The sequence below is a fragment of the Esox lucius genome, chromosome 12 (genome assembly GCF_011004845.1).
Source record: "Esox lucius isolate fEsoLuc1 chromosome 12, fEsoLuc1.pri, whole genome shotgun sequence".
In the NCBI taxonomy this organism is placed as follows: Eukaryota; Metazoa; Chordata; class Actinopteri; order Esociformes; family Esocidae; genus Esox; species Esox lucius.
This window is the reverse complement of record NC_047580.1, coordinates 27,983,261-28,001,068: the sequence shown is the minus strand read 5'-3', so window position 1 is coordinate 28,001,068 and position 17,808 is coordinate 27,983,261. Positions and strand designations below refer to the sequence as shown.

The 17,808-nt window shown below is 42.3% G+C and overlaps 1 protein-coding gene across 5 annotated transcripts in view; it reads right to left on the bottom strand.

Annotated features, from left to right (window-relative positions):
- src (v-src avian sarcoma (Schmidt-Ruppin A-2) viral oncogene homolog) overlaps window positions 1-15,863 on the bottom strand; it is a 30,807-nt gene extending 14,944 nt beyond the window's left edge. For 2 of the 5 annotated variants that reach the window (XM_010875162.4, XM_010875163.4), the window contains exon 1: window positions 15,439-15,862. The gene's annotated coding sequence lies outside the window, so the exon portion shown is untranslated. Of the gene's footprint in view, window positions 1-12,554; window positions 12,672-15,438 lie in introns of those variants that run through there. The other 3 variants (XM_010875160.4, XM_010875164.5, XM_010875161.5) reach the window with 3 other exon arrangements.
- Between the last annotated feature and the right edge of the window lie 1,945 nt (window positions 15,864-17,808).

The window sequence follows — 17,808 nt, the reverse complement described above, 5'->3', positions numbered from 1 at the left end:
ATGAAACCATTTAAATTTCACACAACTGCCGCTATCGTGATGTTGGTGTTTTCTTAATCATATGTTGGTCACTGATTTGGTTATGAATACTGTAATTGCTTCTTAGTAAATATGCTGAAACTAATAATGGAAATCAAGGCAATTACGGAAATTAGACTATAGCAGCTTAAAATATGATGAGAAAAATCCATATTTTCTACAGTATGTCACCTGGAATTACATCCCTTCAAGATCTAGCCAATGGTGTTCTGTCACAAAAATCCAAAACAAACTCCAATAAAGCTAATATGTCAAATCTGCCCAAATCTCCACAAATCTCAGACAGCAGAGTGAAATCTTATATAGGTTTCAAAGACTCAAAGTCTGGCCTCCATCCATCCATATTACACTGTTGCCCAAACAAAGAACTCTACTGTTAGCTTACTCAGAAGTCTTCCTGCAATCAATCAAAAACAATATGCCTAATTCACAGAATTGCGTGAATACAAACCACAAATACAAAGTCGCTATCCAACATTTTTAGCATGCTGTTAACATGAACAAACAACGTTCTCTCACTCTACTCTGTCTACGGTTAAGTATTGTTGTTGAACTGCTGTTCTAAAAAAAATCTTGCTAACACAGAAAACGAGAGAGAGAACATTATCCCACCCAGATCCGTCTTCATGCCATTTATGCATGCGCAACCATCGAGGTCGAGTCAAGTCCAGCCAGTGCCTTACGGAGTCTAACGAGCCTGAGGTAACGAAGCCATCAGCACCTGCTCCCCTCACTATGAGGCAGAAAGACAACCAGCAGAAACCCTCTGGCAACCAGGCAGGGGGGTGATGAGGGATTTGCTTAATTATGCACAAGAAACCGGCAATGGTTTCTCATGGGCTTGGGCAAAAAAGGGAGGGGGGGGGGGGGGGGTCTTTTATTTTTGCTGCTGGTTGTTTTGATTTCTTCCCCTCACAATTTCTCTGTTTCTTCTGCAAGGATAACAAGTATAATAGCAAAGTGAAACTAAGACAATTCAAAGGCTATTGCGTCATCCATGTATTTAAGACTGTGTCCATCACTTTTGTCTGAACCTCTCCTTTTAATTAAATAACGTTCCCCTGAGGAATTTATTTAGGGTTTTTCTGAAACAATTTGAAGCTCCCCGTTTTTATTATCATCAAGCTGTCTCCATTTTCTCACGAACAGCGGTCTTGTGTGGCTCAGTTTCTAAAGCATGCTGGTTGAAATGCCAGCATTGTGACCTTGAAACCTTTTAGCAGCAACTACAATGATGATGATGATAGACTGTTGACAGTAAACTAGAACATAAGCCAGTACTGACATTATTATGGTACAGTCATTCCAGTGTGACAGCTGAAACCCACACAGGGGAGATAACAATACTCAAAATGAGAAGGAGAATCAGCTCTGGTTAAGAAAGAAACCTAATCAGTGTCTGAATGACAAAAGCAGAAACAGCTGTCTTAGTAGCCAAATTGTGTAGGACTGACTTCTGTGATGATATTTAACCCCATCCTATCCACAAAGCTTCCTGGAGCCGTCTTCTCATCTCATCAGATGCTGGATGGTTAAGGAGATAGCCATCATGCTTTTATTGTATTTGCATGAGTCAGAAATTGACATTGTTTAATATGCCACATCACAATCCTGGTTTGCCTCTGAAGCAAAACAGGATCAGTCCCAACTCCCTGTGGTCACTGAAGAGTAGTGGTGTTAACCCCAGTGTCCCGACTCCCTGTGGTCACTGAAGAGTAGTGGTGTTAACCCCAGTGTCCCGACTCCCTGTGGTCACTGAAGAGTAGTGGTGTTAACCCCAGTGTCCCGACTCCCTGTGGTCACTGAAGAGTAGTGGTGTTAACCCCAGTGTCCCGACTCCCTGTGGTCACTGAAGAGTAGTGGTGTTAACCCCAGTGTCCCGACTCCCTGTGGTCACTGAAGAGTAGTGGGGTTAACCCCAGTGTCCCGACTCCCTGTGGTCACTGAAGAGTAGTGGTGTTAACCCCAGTGTCCCGACTCCCTGTGGTCACTGAAGAGTAGTGGTGTTAACCCCAGTGTCCCGACTCCCTGTGGTCACTGAAGAGTAGTGGTGTTAACCCCAGTGTCCCGACTCCCTGTGGTCACTGAAGAGTAGTGGTGTTAACCCCAGTGTCCCGACTCCCTGTGGTCACTGAAGAGTAGTGGTGTTAACCCCAGTGTCCCGACTCCCTGTGGTCACTGAAGAGTAGTGGTGTTAACCCCAGTGTCCCGACTCCCTGTGGTCACTGAAGAGTAGTGGTGTTAACCCCAGTGTCCCGACTCCCTGTGGTCACTGAAGAGTAGTGGGGTTAAACCCAGTGTCCTAGCTCCATTTCCAATCTAGGCCTCATTCCTTCATGGCTACCTGATCATACCCAGCTTCCAACTAGCTCATTTATCCTATCTTCTTCCCATATAAGCATTCTTTTCTTTACTGCAGTATGTTGCCCTGTGAACATTAGACCATGCAGGACACTGCAGTATGTTGCCCTGTGAGCATTAGACCATGCAGGACACTGCAGTATGTTGCCCTGTGAGCATTAGACCATGCAGGACACTGCAGTATGTTGCCCTGTGAGCATTAGACCATGCAGGACACTGCAGTATGTTGCCCTGTGAACATTAGACCATGCAGGACACTGCAGTATGTTGCAAGGTGCTGCATTAGACCATGCAGGACACTGCAGTATGTTGCCCTGTGAGCATTAGACCACGCAGGACACTGCAGTATGTTGCAATGTGCTGCATTAGACCATGCAGGACACTGCAGTATGTTGCCCTGTGAGCATTAGACCATGCAGGACACTGCAGTATGTTGCAAGGTGCTGCATTAGACCATGCACTGCAGCATATTTTCCTGCGAGCACGGTAGCATGGAGGAATTTATAGGTTCAAAATCAGTCCCTTGGACCTCCCACTCCAGTGTGCTTGGTGACAAACTGAGGAAACAAGGACAAGTGAGGATTTGATGGCAACAGTTGTGACTTTTCCGGACCCTGCCATGGATCAGGCCCTGGGTGAATTCCTTCATCTTAATGTCTGCTCTGTAATTCCTCCGGGGAAAACAGGGAGAGGGTTTGTAAGGGGCCCTCTCTGCATCACTGACCACCAATCACAGCCCTAATCCATCCGTTTGTTCTCTCCAGATTATCAACAGCCATTCCCTAATTGCGTTCAGCAGTGCCTTAGGATTCCATCTGGGGAGCCGGGACAAGTCAAAACCGAAAATAACACAGTTACAGTGAAGGACTGGATATACCGGTTGGACTCACTGCATCCGTTTGGCGCACATATCTCATCCTGCCTGGACAAATCCATCTGCCTCCAGTGCGCTAAATGTGAGCAAGTACCCAACAGTAATTTGCCTCTACAGACTCCAGGAAGATATATGGCTGAGTCAGAGAATTCATTAAAAACCATGATTATCCAGCTGAGGCTAACAAAGGTGCTCTGCTTCATGGAGCTCTACGAAGGTGAGTTACAGATGAACATGTGCCCCCCCCCTCTCATGAACAAAAACAGGAATAAACAGCTGAAGGCATATGTTATCTCACATCCCTCCTCATACATTTAGACAACCTTCACCTTGGTAACAAGACCACGCATTCATCCACCACGCACACTTCCCATTCAGTTTGCTATTAATAGGTGAATCATTAACAAGTAGTTACAAGGGAGTCCAGCCAAACACCGTTCAACCGTATCGAGCATGTTGTGTTACAAGTCTCTTCATGTGGGATGTTGTATCAAGTCAAACCAGGAACGCTCAAAACTAAATGGCTCCACTGTACCTGAAAGGGCCAAAGATAAACATTCCCCCTACAGTGAGAGGAGGACACTGGCTGCTGTTGACCACTGACCCCAGTACAGCCAGGCAGCTGGTTCAATCTTCACCACAAGCTGTCAGCCCAGGCAGACAGAGGGAGAGATTGAGACATTGCTCTGCTCTCCAATCACTGACTGACACCAAGTCGGGATGGGGAGTTACTGGAGTCAATATTTACCTCTCAACAAAGATACACAACCGTTGCCATGGATGTGATTCCTCACATTCCACACGCAATGGCTCCAGTGCAGTTGTACTCTGACTTTTTTCCACAGTTCTTTAAAGAAACATACTGAAACCTCAGCAAACTTATGAAATATGTAAAGAAAGGAAGAGAGCTCATGTCTCTCAGCTAACAAGTAGGAAGTCATGAAGTAGGATGTCTTCAAGTAGGATGTGTTTGAATTACTGAAGTGAGATCACCTGGTAAATGATGACTGATGAATTTCATGACCCCCCCTCCTCAAGCCCTTTCATTGTTCGAGTATCACTGACTGTGTGTTTGTGTATGTCTGTTTCAGCACCACTGGTATTTCTGCCAGTAATTCTGCTTTAACCCAATACAGTAGGAAGTCAACCTGCTTAGGGTCACAGTTAGTGTGACCAGAAGAGTGAATGAACATCTCCCTTTCCCTCATACACAGGAGAGGCTGGCCATTCTTAAAGCCCTGTTCTTCCACAGGCAGGCCATACATGCATATTTACGACTTCACAACAACAAACGAGCCACTGGTCTGGCATGGTTCCCGGGTCCATGGATTTTCTAAAGGCTTGTTATCCCCGGGTTCTTAATCTCACTGCGACACATGAAATCATTTTGGAATTGAGGCTCAACTCAAAATATCTGGGCCATTTTTGTTAAAGGGGATTCATTCGGAGGACAGTACCAGTGACGTTTAGGGAGCGTGTGCGGATTTAACCGAAGCAACAGAGGTAAATATTGTATAATATAATTTTAAAAAAGTAACTTTTTTTCATCATCTCTCCTTTGCTTCATTTGTTTCTTTCCACATCCCAGACATTCCTAAACCCAAAACACATTTCTGGACCTACAATCACATCTAGCAAATTTGACCGCTCCATTTAGAATAATCGAATAGTTTGTTATTCATCATGGAACACGTCAAAAAGTGCAACTTCCATCCAACTCTCTTCCACCATGATTCAGAGAGGAATAGCAAGACCTTTACAGGGCACATCCGTGAGACAGAATTAGAATGGCGAGACGAGAGCATCCTCACAGTGAGGCTCCAATCTGGCCCATCTGATCTGAGTCATGGAGTAGAAGATCCCAGTACCACAGCAGCTTTGTGTGTGAATCATTCACAGATTAGACCTACGTGGGCAAACCTCATGTTAAGACAGCAACTATGACTCTGACTGAGCCGTCGGCCTACACCCATCCCATCTCAGGCCCAGCCGTACCATGCCCAGTGGCTTATAAGAGGCTCTGAAGAGACATGACGACAGACATCGAGAATTAAGATAATTTCCTCAGCTTCCACTTCATTGGCTTACACAAGTTTGGAGACAGGATTTGCAAAATAACTCTTTCCGTTTCAGATGACGTTCATTCTGTTGACGAATTCTGGAAAATAGAACACTAAATTGGCTGACTGTGTTTTGAATCATGACTATGCATTCTGATAATGCAATAGATGAATGGCTTACATAGGCAGATTCGCAAGATGTTGCTGGACACAGTTAACAGATATGAAGCAGCAAGCACAAACGCATAAGGAACTATGGATAAAATAATGAGATTATCTGATTCTGGCACGCCCACATAGACTTCAAAAGGATGCAAAGATTCAACGTATGTAGACAGATTCAGAGAAGCAGTAAAGCCATAAAGATACTGTATTATAGGCTGCAGTTTGCAGAGGCTACCATTAAAATCTTAGGAAAACCCAGGGCAGGTGAGACAACATTTAATCATCTTGTTGTGTCCAAGGAAAGCTTCGAAATAGCCATTACAAGAGCGGTTGTGCCATTATATATGTTCGAAATGGCAGGTTTAAGGGAAGTTTGTCAGGTTACTGTAATCTTGTGAAACTGTTTACTTGAAAATGTGTTTGACTTTATAGCCTTAGGATTCACGGCTGCTATGATGGCCATATAGTGTTTGATTTCATAGCCTCAGGATTCACTGCTGCTATGATGGCCATATAGTGTTTGATTTCATAGCCTCAGGATTCATGGCTGCTATGTTGGCCATATAGTATTTGATTTCATAGCCTCAGGATTTACGGCTGCTATGTTGGCCATATAGTATTTGATTTCATAGCCTCAGGATTCACTGCTGCTATGTTGGCCATATAGTGTTTGATTTCATAGCCTCAGGATTCACGGCTGCTATGTTGGCCATATAGTGTTTGATTTCATAGCCTCAGGATTCACTGCTGCTATGATGGCCATATAGTGTTTGATTTCATAGCCTCAGGATTCACTGCTGCTACGATGGCCATATTGTGTTTGATTTCATAGCCTTAGGATTCACTGCTGCTATGTTGGCCATATAGTGTTTGATTTCATAGCCTCAGGATTCACTGCTGCTATGATGGCCATATAGTGTTTGATTTCATAGCCTCAGGATTCACTGCTGCTATGATGGCCATATAGTGTTTGATTTCATAGCCTCAGGATTCACTACTGCTATGATGGCCATATAGTGTTTGATTTCATAGCCTCAGGATTCACTGCTGCTATGATGGCCATATAGTGTTTGATTTCATAGCCTCAGGATTCACTGCTGCTACGATGGCCATATTGTGTTTGATTTCATAGCCTTAGGATTCACTGCTGCTATGTTGGCCATATAGTGTTTGATTTCATAGCCTCAGTGTTCACAGCTGCTATGTTGGCCATATAGTGTTTGATTTCATAGCCTCAGGATTCACTGCTGCTATGATGGCCATATAGTGTTTGATTTCATAGCCTAAGGATTCACTGCTGCATTGTTGGCTATATAGTGTTTGATTTCATAGCCTCAGGATTCACTGCTGCTATGATGGCCATATAGTGTTTGATTTCATAGCCTCAGGATTCACTGCTGCTATGATGGCCATATAGTGTTTGATTTCATAGCCTCAGGATTCACGGCTGCTATGATGGCAATGTATCTTCAGAAAATTGTCTGAAGCAAACAACCCAAGTCTGAGTCACCTTCTCTTTCCTCACAGATGGGTATTAAAAGAACATGGGCAACTCCACAGTAAGATCAATACATTTATATTCTGTTTCATGTATTCTGAATACAAATCAATGATTTGAAGTGTATCAAACCATGCAATTCTACGTTCAAGGTCTAAAACTTCTACTAAAATGTTTACAAAAACAAATGTTATGGAAGAACTGTGCTTTATGTTACCTCATTTTTTTTTTAAAACAACTGTACATTATGCTGATCTAAAATATAAATGTAATGTGGGTCCCATTGTACATGAGCTGAATTAAAAGATCCCAGAAATGTTCCATTTGCGGAAAGAGCTTAGTTCTGTCAAATTCTGTGCACACAATTATTTTAATTACTTTATTCCAATTTTCCATATTTTACTACATGAACTGCGAATTCTTTGAAACTGTTGCATGTTGCGCTCATATAAAAAGTATAAACACCATGACTAGAAGTGACTGCACTGCAGTGACCTGTATGTTGAGGCATTGTGTGCTATAAAGACCATAATAAGCTCAATCATTCTCCCACTAACAGAATAGTTAATTTGTTGTTGTATTGTTTAAATGCGCTTTGCCAGAGCTTCCCACCCGACATCCAGAAGTCTGTGTAATATTTAGGTACCTCACAGTATACTCTTCTGAGATTTCCTCCCACCAATCAAATCTGTTTCCTAGCCCCCCCCCCCCCCTTCATCTAAAAACAGTCCATACAAGCGCAGAGACTGATCATCAGTGGTCATGTGTTTGAAGGAGAAGTTGAGTGGGTGAGTGAGTGAGTGAGTGAGTGAGTGAGAGAACGTGTGTGTGAACAAGAGAGAGGCCGAACAGAAAGCTAATCCTCTAAGGGTTTAGCTTTCTCCCGTTTTTTTCTCTCAGGAGCTTTCCAGGGGGAAATTAAGAAAATAATTTCCAATTCCTTTCACATCCTATGCCAGCACGTGACAAGAAAAAAAACATCCTCTTTCCCTGCTTTGCAAATCATCAAATGTTATTAAACTACAAAATCCAGACAGTGGCAAAACACATACATCCTCTTAGAAATGCATATTTTTCATCCCAATAATTTTGTTGTGTTATATTATGAACAATATTAGGTCTGGTAAGATTACAACGATGTCACTATGGAACACGTGACACAAGCAGAAACGTAGGAAACAAAAAAGGGAGAAGAACCAGTCAAAACTCTACAACCCCTGAGTATGTGTTGATGTAAAAGCCTCCAGGACTCGCTACAGTTGCTATGAAGAGTAACCCTTCAATTATGTATTTTTTCTTATTTCAAAAAGAGAACATCTAAGCAACATGAGCTAACATCAGAGCAGATAGCATCCACTGAGACCGGAGAGCGCTGCAAGCCCTTGATAACTTAGGGCTTTGACCGTTTAACTTCTGATCACAGCAGAAGTCCTGAGAGCACTGTTACCATTTTTTTTTTAAATCCATGTAACTTTGAAACCTGAAGCTCCAGCAGAGACATCACACAGTATACAATACATGTGGGAGATCCAACAAGAAAGAAAATAAAATGTAAAATCCATTCCACCGCAACTAAACATAATCGCATGCGTGTACACACGAGCCCGCGTATTGTCAATTAAAAAGCTGAGCCATCAACCGGAATAAGGAATGGTGTGTGTAGTCAAAAGGGTTAAGCGTGTATCGTGTATACGCGTGTTTGTTTAGACGTGTCTGTGTGAATACTCTCAGGTGTCGGTTTGTACGGTCAGGTTGTTCATAGCAGTGTGAGTCCAGTCATGATTGTGGAATGCTGAGTGGAGGACGAGGCAAGTCCTGACTCCTCTCCGTCTCACACACATCACATGAGAAATGTGTCGTGCGCAGGTAGAGACATCGTTCCCCTGCATATGTGGACTGACATTCAGAATGCCACGGGCCATAGATTCCATCCCAGAACATTCCCAGCATCCTGCATTGTCAGCCCGTTTCTTCACACAGTCAAACAGGACAGAGAAACGTTCTACAAGAACTCAAAAAGAGAATGTTTCCACTCCAAAACGAAATCCTTTGTTGTTCTCTTTTCAACAACCTAGACTTTTGTTGGGTGTTTGAAACTGGATTGATTGTCTCAAGTGATAAAGCTTAGAAAATATGTAGTTTCCACTGCATTGTCTCCCTTTGAGGCTTCAAACAATAGCACTTCCTCAATGGAAAAAGAGCTATCCAAAAGCAAATGGAACGGTCCAAATAACATCAAGCATATCAAATAAAATAAAAAAAATAATTAGATCAAAAACGTCACCAAAAGTTACATACCAAATAAAATGACTGAAACTTCAGGCACTATGTTGAGCTTTTTCTGAACTTTGTGCTATTGCAGCATTAGACATTATCATAATTTTCCCAATGTAAATTTTTTTTTTGACCTCATAGTTTGGAAATTACCATCAAGAATATAGGATGTTTTTGACTACACTGGGACACTGTGTGTTTTCTATTCTTTCGGGTAAAAACAAGAAGTGACAGTTTACGGTAATTCTCACAGATATAGCCCAGAAGGCCAAGTAACAACATTTTGTCTTGAACCATTATATATATATATATATAGTTTTGCAGACAACTGCCTCAGTGGTACTTGTAACATTCATTTGGAGGGGAAGACAATACAGCTACATTTTGGATAACCTGGTTAACTGCCATACAAACGTTGAATCAGAAAATGTTAATGCTCAGCTTTGTAATAGAGTGCTTCTCCTGCGGAGCGAGCTGTCCTGTGTAACTGAACTGGTAGAGGATGGGGCTTGCAACGCCATTGTTAAGGATTTGATTCCACAGGGGGGTCCAGTATCAAAATGTAGGCAATCATGAAAGCTGCTCTTGACAACAAGTGTATGCCTGATAATAATAATAAAATAAATAATATAATAATATAAAATATGATATAAAAAGTGTGGATATGTGGTAGACAATCAACTTAAGACTAAAACAGTTGAAGCTCTCTTTACATTAAACTTGGACCATCATCAAACCATAACAGATCTTAGTAATATTCAGATTTCAGTTTAAGCGCCTCATCAGTGGACTGATTTCCTTTACTTCTTTTATATCAGCCTTTGTTCACCACCCAGTCTGATTTTAATATCCAAATGAACAGTGCCATTTAGAGATGAGCACCAGTTGAACCTTTATTTGTGTAAGGGACAACAAGGTTGTGGTCATTAGTCAATAAATTACAGAAAACTGAAAGAAAGGAGGGGCTCATATAGAAAAAAGAAATCCACTGGAATTATATTTTGCTACAGTGTGTACAAATGAATACTAGACATGTGGTCTCCCTGTACAAGACAAGACAGGCTGTAGCCCTAGCTTCATAGCTTCCATTTCACAGGGCGTGGCTGCTGCTACTCGGCTCCACAACTGATGAGGAAGAGAAACTCACGTAGTGTCTGTCTCACATATTCAGAATCAGCAAGGCACGCCAACCTGGAAGGCCAGCTCTTAGGAAAACTGCTTTCATCTGTCCTCCAAGTGAGGACTCTGAAGAAAGTGGGAAGGATATGTAAAGGAACAAAACCCTACCTTTAACAAAAAATGATGTTATGAAATTATGTGATTGATTAGTAGTTGTTCTCAATTAATAGCTTTCACAGGAATCTCATTGATGCAGGTCTTTGTCTTCTGTTGCAAGAGATACAACCGATCTCATTTTAAAAAAAACATTTACCAAACTTTGAACATCCCCCAGAACATTGTTAAACCTATTATTTATTTGAAAGAATATGGCACAACCACAACTCTGTCTAAAGAAGGTTATCCACCAAAATAAGTAATCAGGCAAGGTCAGTGGTCAGAGAAATCACCCAGTGGCCAGTGATAACTCTGAGGGTGTTACAGCGTTCTAACAGCCATGTTGGGAGAAACTGTTCATATGTCAGTTATTATCTGCTGGGCTTTAAACAAAGCTAAGTTACATGGAAGAGTGGGGTGGCCAAAGGCATCAAATTGGATTTTGCTGTAAGACAGAAAGCGTAGAAAACCCAGCAAAGATGTGTCAAAAAGGTTCTCAGGCCGGAAGGGACCAAAGTATTACCATTTGGCCTAAATGCTAAATTGGATGTGTGGCACAAAGTCAACACTCATCTCCCTGAGAACATCATCCCCACGGTAAATCATGGAAGAGCCAACATCCTGTTACAGGGATGCTTTTCATCAAGCAGGGCCCGGAAAACCTGTCAGGATTGAGGGCAAGATTGGCTAAGCCAAATACAGGAAAATCCAATGAGAAACTCTGAATCAGTCTGACGAGACCTTGGAACGGAGGTTCACCTTCCACCCAGACAACAATACTAAAAATGACCAATGGTGTCTATCCAACCTGAGAACTTAATACATTTTACCAACAGGAATGGGCAAAAATAGAAGGAAGCAGATGTGCAAAACTGGCGGAGACTTGCCTAAAAAGCCTGCAGCTGTAACTGCCGCCATAGGTTGTTCCACAATGAATACTCCTCCAAAACACATTTGTGTCTAAATACACTTTGTTCCATTATAAAACAACTGTTAGCGTCTTCAACATGTTCCGTATGTGGTGTCAATCAAAGGGAGAAAATACACATTTAGGCGTGTTTCCCCCGAGCCTTACAGTTCGTGTGGGAATAAGCCAACTCACTTCACACTGCACCAAAAAAGGGGAACCGTACGAGGAACTTCCAGTTTATCCAAACTTAGACCACATCTTGACACGGTCTCAGTCCTGATCACCTCGTGGGGGTCTAATGACGGGTTCAAGTTCCTTTGGAATGTTCACGTTGTGGATCTTTTTTTTTTAATAAAACAAGTTCTCAGACATCTGAAAGTGTCCAAGTGTTAAAACCACCTGAGATCACACAGTGAGTCCAAAAAGGAGAATTGTGTGTTTCCATTACCTTGTAAATATGAGGATCTGAGATTGAGATTTAGCGACATCCTCTTGTACCCTTAATGAAATTCCACCTCCCACATCAAAATAAAACAGACACTATATGGTCAACATAGCAGCCGTGAATCCTGCAGCTATGAAATCAAACACTATATGTCCAGTTTTGCTTTCAGTCACTAACATCTAAAAGGACCAAATTGTAAGCCTCATTTAGTAAATAACATTCACATTAACACATTTTCAATACAGAGATTTTCAGGCAGGTGGCCCCGTGAGGAACATAACTGAAAGTCTGTCAGCATCACAAACAAAATGTGAATATCAACACCAACTTATCTTTCATTGAACCCTTGCCAAGAGGATTTGGGGGAGCCCATGCTAACAGGAAGCAGTAACACAGTCATACAACTTTACTCTGTGGCCCAGCTGTGACTGCATAAAGACAGGGAGAGACCGCGAGAGACATCTCCCTGAATGCAAAGGACCTTTTTCCTGTCAAGAAAACTGGTGGGAGTGCGAAGAAAAACCAAACAAGACATTTTCACTGATAACCCCCTGTCCACACTACTAAGAAACAGTGGAGGGATTGAGATGAGATGTATGGCCCTTGTCACCCCGTTCCCAGACAAGGCTGGGCCAGAACAGGAAGTTACTAACCTCAGTAGCTTGGAACCCTGGATGGACTGAGGAGACAGTCCCTCCTCTGTTCCGTTCCTCTCAATGAACCGCAATCAGAGACTCCATTCAAATGCCTCTGGCCACAAATGAAACTGTCACAGGGCCTCAGACAGTTGCGTGCTGAGAGGGCTGGGTGAGTGACTGCTATCTGTGCTGTGTACACCCTTTCTATTCGAATTATCTAATACAGTCGTGGCTAAGCTGAATAAGAGCGATTCAACTACGGTTTGACTTTTGCATATTGTGCAACCTTTACATGCATCTCAGGTGACGGCCTGCAGGGTGTTCTCAGTGCTGTATCTGACTGTAACCCAGAAGTTAGACTTGGCAATACACTTCAGGTCATGAATCTGGGTCCCTTCATACACAAATTCACAAACACTATTTTACACAAAGCACTGTTTAGTACAAGAAGGCATCCGTCACACCCATGTCCACCTGAAGATGGGTTAGAACCCCCTTGGCCAGGGCTCACTCGAAAAGGAAGTGGTCCCCTTCCACTGTCCATGAACAACCACCCCAAACAAAGCTGTTTTCAAACAGAGAACAGGTGGCATTCCGGATCTCTTTGCCCTTGAACATCGCTGGTCACTAATTAGGATTCAGAACTGGGCCAGATAGAGCGACAGACACTGTCTGCCACATGAAAACATTTATAAGAGTTCTGTGTAAGGCTGTACCAGCCTCAGAGCTAGCAGCCTAAAGTACCAATACAATGGCAACAAGCACTGTGACTTTGAGTTACAAGGCCAAATGGAAGGGGGATTGTTGGCAAGTGTTTTATTTGTTAAGTACTCCTCAACAAGCCATCAGGGAATGTTGGGTTGTCGTAGTTGGGGCCCATAACACTGGTCTACACTTCTGCCTGGGTTTAACCTCTGGGCAAATCACCACTTGTTAATTGCCAAAGAACCAGCCCCCCTGCTCATTATAGCCAATTAAGTTGTTAGAACTTGACTGCAAATAATGAGTCTGTTGTAACAAAAATTATTTTCACAAGCTATCTAGCCTGATCAGTTTATGCCAAATTAGGTTAACTACCCAATTCAAGAAAAAACAATACAAAATGATACTGGACAGCCTTGAATGAGAATCTCTCTAATAGGGTCCCTCCTCAATTGGCACCAGCCCTTTAAAATAATACTATACTATGACTTTTTCACAGAGGAAGTCACAAACTGTTTCAAAGGTAGATCATTCTAAAAACTTAAAATGCTTGAATTTTGACACAAACAAGTCACTGACTCTCGCCAGGCCCAGTAGTACTCTACCCAAAACCTTGCTCGAGTATATGGAAAACGGGCCAACCTGCCAATTAACGCGAATTCCCACCTCGAGAGCCACTCTGCAATGATCTCATTGTAGCCAACATGGACGTTTCTGAGCTTTTACATGGGGGACATTCTTTCACAGGATTCCAAGGGGCATTTAAGTTCCATCAGTGAGGCCTTTTTCTTTATCAATGGCCCGTAAATCAACTAGGAAACGATGAACTTTGACTTGGTGGTGAAAGACTCATTACTAACTGGCCGGCTGAAAAAGAGCTGGAGGAAGGGAAGCCAAGAGAGCAGAACATTTATATTAAAATAGTCCATCGTTTTATTGTTTTTCAAAATAAACATATTTAAATTATGTTTTGAAATGATATGTGACTAAAATTACCTCAGCAACCTTTTCGTCATCTTGTATTTTTCGGGGCATTACCAGCAGTTCCTTAATCTCCATCGAGCATATGCTTGCATGTCAGATTTTTTTTTAAACTGATGAACTGATATTTGAAAGTGGTAGAGTCTTTACAGAGATTATAATTGCTTCAGAATTCTCTTGCCAAACAACATAATTCCTCAGTATTGCAGTAAAGGATATGGGCTTTCTGCTATTCTGCTCTGTGTATTCTCACCATTACCGAACACACAATTTAGTGTTTCATATGTAATATCAAATTAAGGAAGTGTGCATTTGCAATTCATCTAATAACTCATGAACTATTTATAACTGTCTGGTCAATTCAATAGCACATTCTAAACTAAACTACATTTTTGTAATTCTACCATTAACTCGGTAAAATTCTGGGTTGCAGACAACATCCAACATTTGTTTGTTCATATAATACCATGCCATCCGGCAGCTCAAATGGCACAAGACAACACAGTGTGTTTGTGTGCTTGTTACTGCAATTCTCAAGTCTTTGATAAATCCAATTGGCAATAGGGCAATGCAAACCTATTGCTTCATAAGTATAAACCACTCCCTATAGTTTCAACACAGAAACCAGGGCTTTTGATGTCATTAGTCATGCTCTATGGGGAAAACATAACTCATACTGCATTAGTTAAAAGAATTTAGACACATGCTCACAGCCAAAATCTGGCACACTGACTCATCTTGAGTAGGTGAGCACGACAGCCCATAGTTTAGGACCAGTCGATTGCTGGTTAGAGATCTACAGCCTATGTCTACTTCTTATAACTTGAAAAATATTCCTCAAACACCACATGCCTCTGATATTAATGACTTAATAATTAGCAGTTTTGATTGATAACATATATGCATAGGAATGCAGCTCATTTAAAAGGCAATCATTTGATGGTTAATGGGATTATTGTATGTCCCAAAATACTATGTAAAATGGTAGGCGCAAGATTCGCCTACTTTATTAAAATAATTAATTATTTACTGTATAACCAATACCCTATACACCGTGGTCCAGGGACGCATTTCACAACAGTTGTAGAAGAATTGCGGTAATGTTAAGATCAGAATATATTTGATTTCAATAAATCTTGACGCATCAGATACATTTGCGATATGGTAAATTGCTTATGTTCAATCTATGATTTAATCGTTAAAAAAAAGCACTTACCCTGACGCGTATGTATTGTCGTTGTTTGTTTATTTACCGGTTGGACAATAGTTCATCGAATTTACCGACAGTATGTCACAGATCCGTTACAGAAGTAACACCCAAAAATGATAACCGATTTCAGACGATGTTTACAGCAGAAAATTGATAGTCGAAGTGATGAGGGATCCCATCCATTCAACTGGAGGGGCGCGGACTAAGTCATGACGGGGATTGCCTGAGAATCAGTCGAACTGATTGCAGCTATCATTTTAATCCCAGTGTGTAGTACTTGAGTACCGCAGCTTTTTGTCAACTACATTAACATCAAAGGAAAGATATCACTATATTTTCCAATCTATCTAGGAAACTGCGTTCCTAAGTTCTTCGTTTAGTAATCACACAGCTGCAAAGACAATTCAGGAGTGAGACCAAAACATTACAGGGTGGCGGGGGCGAGAACGGAGAGCAGGGAAGGGAAACCGGGTATGGGCGGGATTTGGTGTATTGGGACATCTGATTGTGGAGTCCTGATAGGCTGTGTTTTTGCATAATTAGCTCTTGGCTAATTTGAATGGTTCCCGTATTTAAGAACCGCCTTAAAAGGGGCGTGTCTGCACACATGAGCTATTTTGGAGGAATCCACAATTTTGCCGTAGGCTGTGACCGGGAAAGGGGGGGGACATGTGCACTGATAGATATCCATTTATTATACATAATCATCATATCATATATCATATCACATGCATGATAGTTATTCATACTTTGACTTTGTCTAATTTTCACATCAGATTCTCTGAAGGCTACTTACAGTTCTTTAGTCCAGCTTTTAAGTTAATGAAAATATACTATTATGCACGGTAGTGAGGTCAAATTTGGATGAAAATAAATAACGTTATGGTTTGTATAAATTACACAATGCAGTACATGGTTGATGTGGGAGTAACATTTGTGTAGCTTTCTTTGCACCTCAACATTGTAGTGTCTCATTGCTGCCATCTACTGGTAGGCGTTAGTCATTTGGACCTCACTTATATTTTTTGACGGACAGCGTAAGCGGAGTGGGCTTAGAAGAGCTAATGTCTCTTACTGAGTGAGTTAGTTCGTCCGTCCCTGACTGACTGACTACTCCTTGTTAAATAGCGTAGTTGTTAGAGACGAGGCCTTAAGAATAACACTTCCGCGTTCGACTGGACGGATATAGCATAGCATAGCATAGCATAGCATCATCTTCCGCTTATCCGGGGCCGGGTCGCGGGGGCAGCAGTCTAAGCAGGGATGCCCAGACTTCCCTCTCCCCAGACACTTCCTCCAGCTCTTCCGGGGGGACACCGAGGCTTTCCCAGGCCAGCCGGGAGACATAGTCCCTCCAGCGTGTCCTAGGTCTTCCCCGGGGTCTCTTCCCGGTGGGACGGGACCGGAACACCTTCCCAGGAAGGCGTTCCGGAGGCATCCGAAACAGATGCCCAAGCCACCTCAGCTGACCCCTCTCGATGTGGAGGAGCAGCGGCTCTACTCTGAGCTCCTCCCGGGTGACCGAGCTTCTCACCCTATCTCTAAGGGATCGCCCAGCCACCCTGCGGAGAAAGCTCATTTCGGCCGCCTGTATCCGGGATCTTGTCCTTTCGGTCATGACCCAAAGCTCATGACCATAGGTGAGAGTAGGAACGTAGATTGACCGGTAAATCGAGAGCTTCGCCTTGCGGCTCAGCTCTTTCTTCACCACGACGGATATAAACGTAGCTAATTATAACCTTATGTAGCTACGTAATCGGAAGCCTAAAATGAAACAATTCTGGTGGATATTAGGATTTGTTCAGGATAGACAAACACTATGCTGCCTACACAATTATCTCCTCTTTTCACTTGACAAAAGTCAGTTATTGTCACCTGTATTGATAGGTACTCAATGTAATTCACAAATGGCTAATTGGCTGTTAAAACGGCCAGTGGTAAAAGAGGATTTGTTCAGAATAGACAAAAACTTTGTTGGCTACAACCTTCTGTAGCTACGGGTAGCCTAAAATGAAACTTTTTACTGTAGTTATGGCCAAACGAGGCTTCATTAGTGTTATTTTAGCAGCAGAATATTATGCTGGCATCACTCAGATTTTCATTATCACATTAAAAGCCATAATTGAAATGTATAAGGCCATATAGTTAACAATCTAGTATGTAAAAAAACAACATGGGACAACATGGGTTCGAATCTCGAGTGGGCAGCAACCAGAAATGCATTCTACTGCGGCCGGCTGAGCTAGGCTGGCCTGGTTACTTGTTGTTTCTGGGTAGTAAGTGTTATTTCCTAATTGCTTATGCCTCAAAAGTATAGAAAATGGCTATTGTTCCCTGCAGACGTGTGAATGAGTGGCGCCTCTTCATCGACAGCTC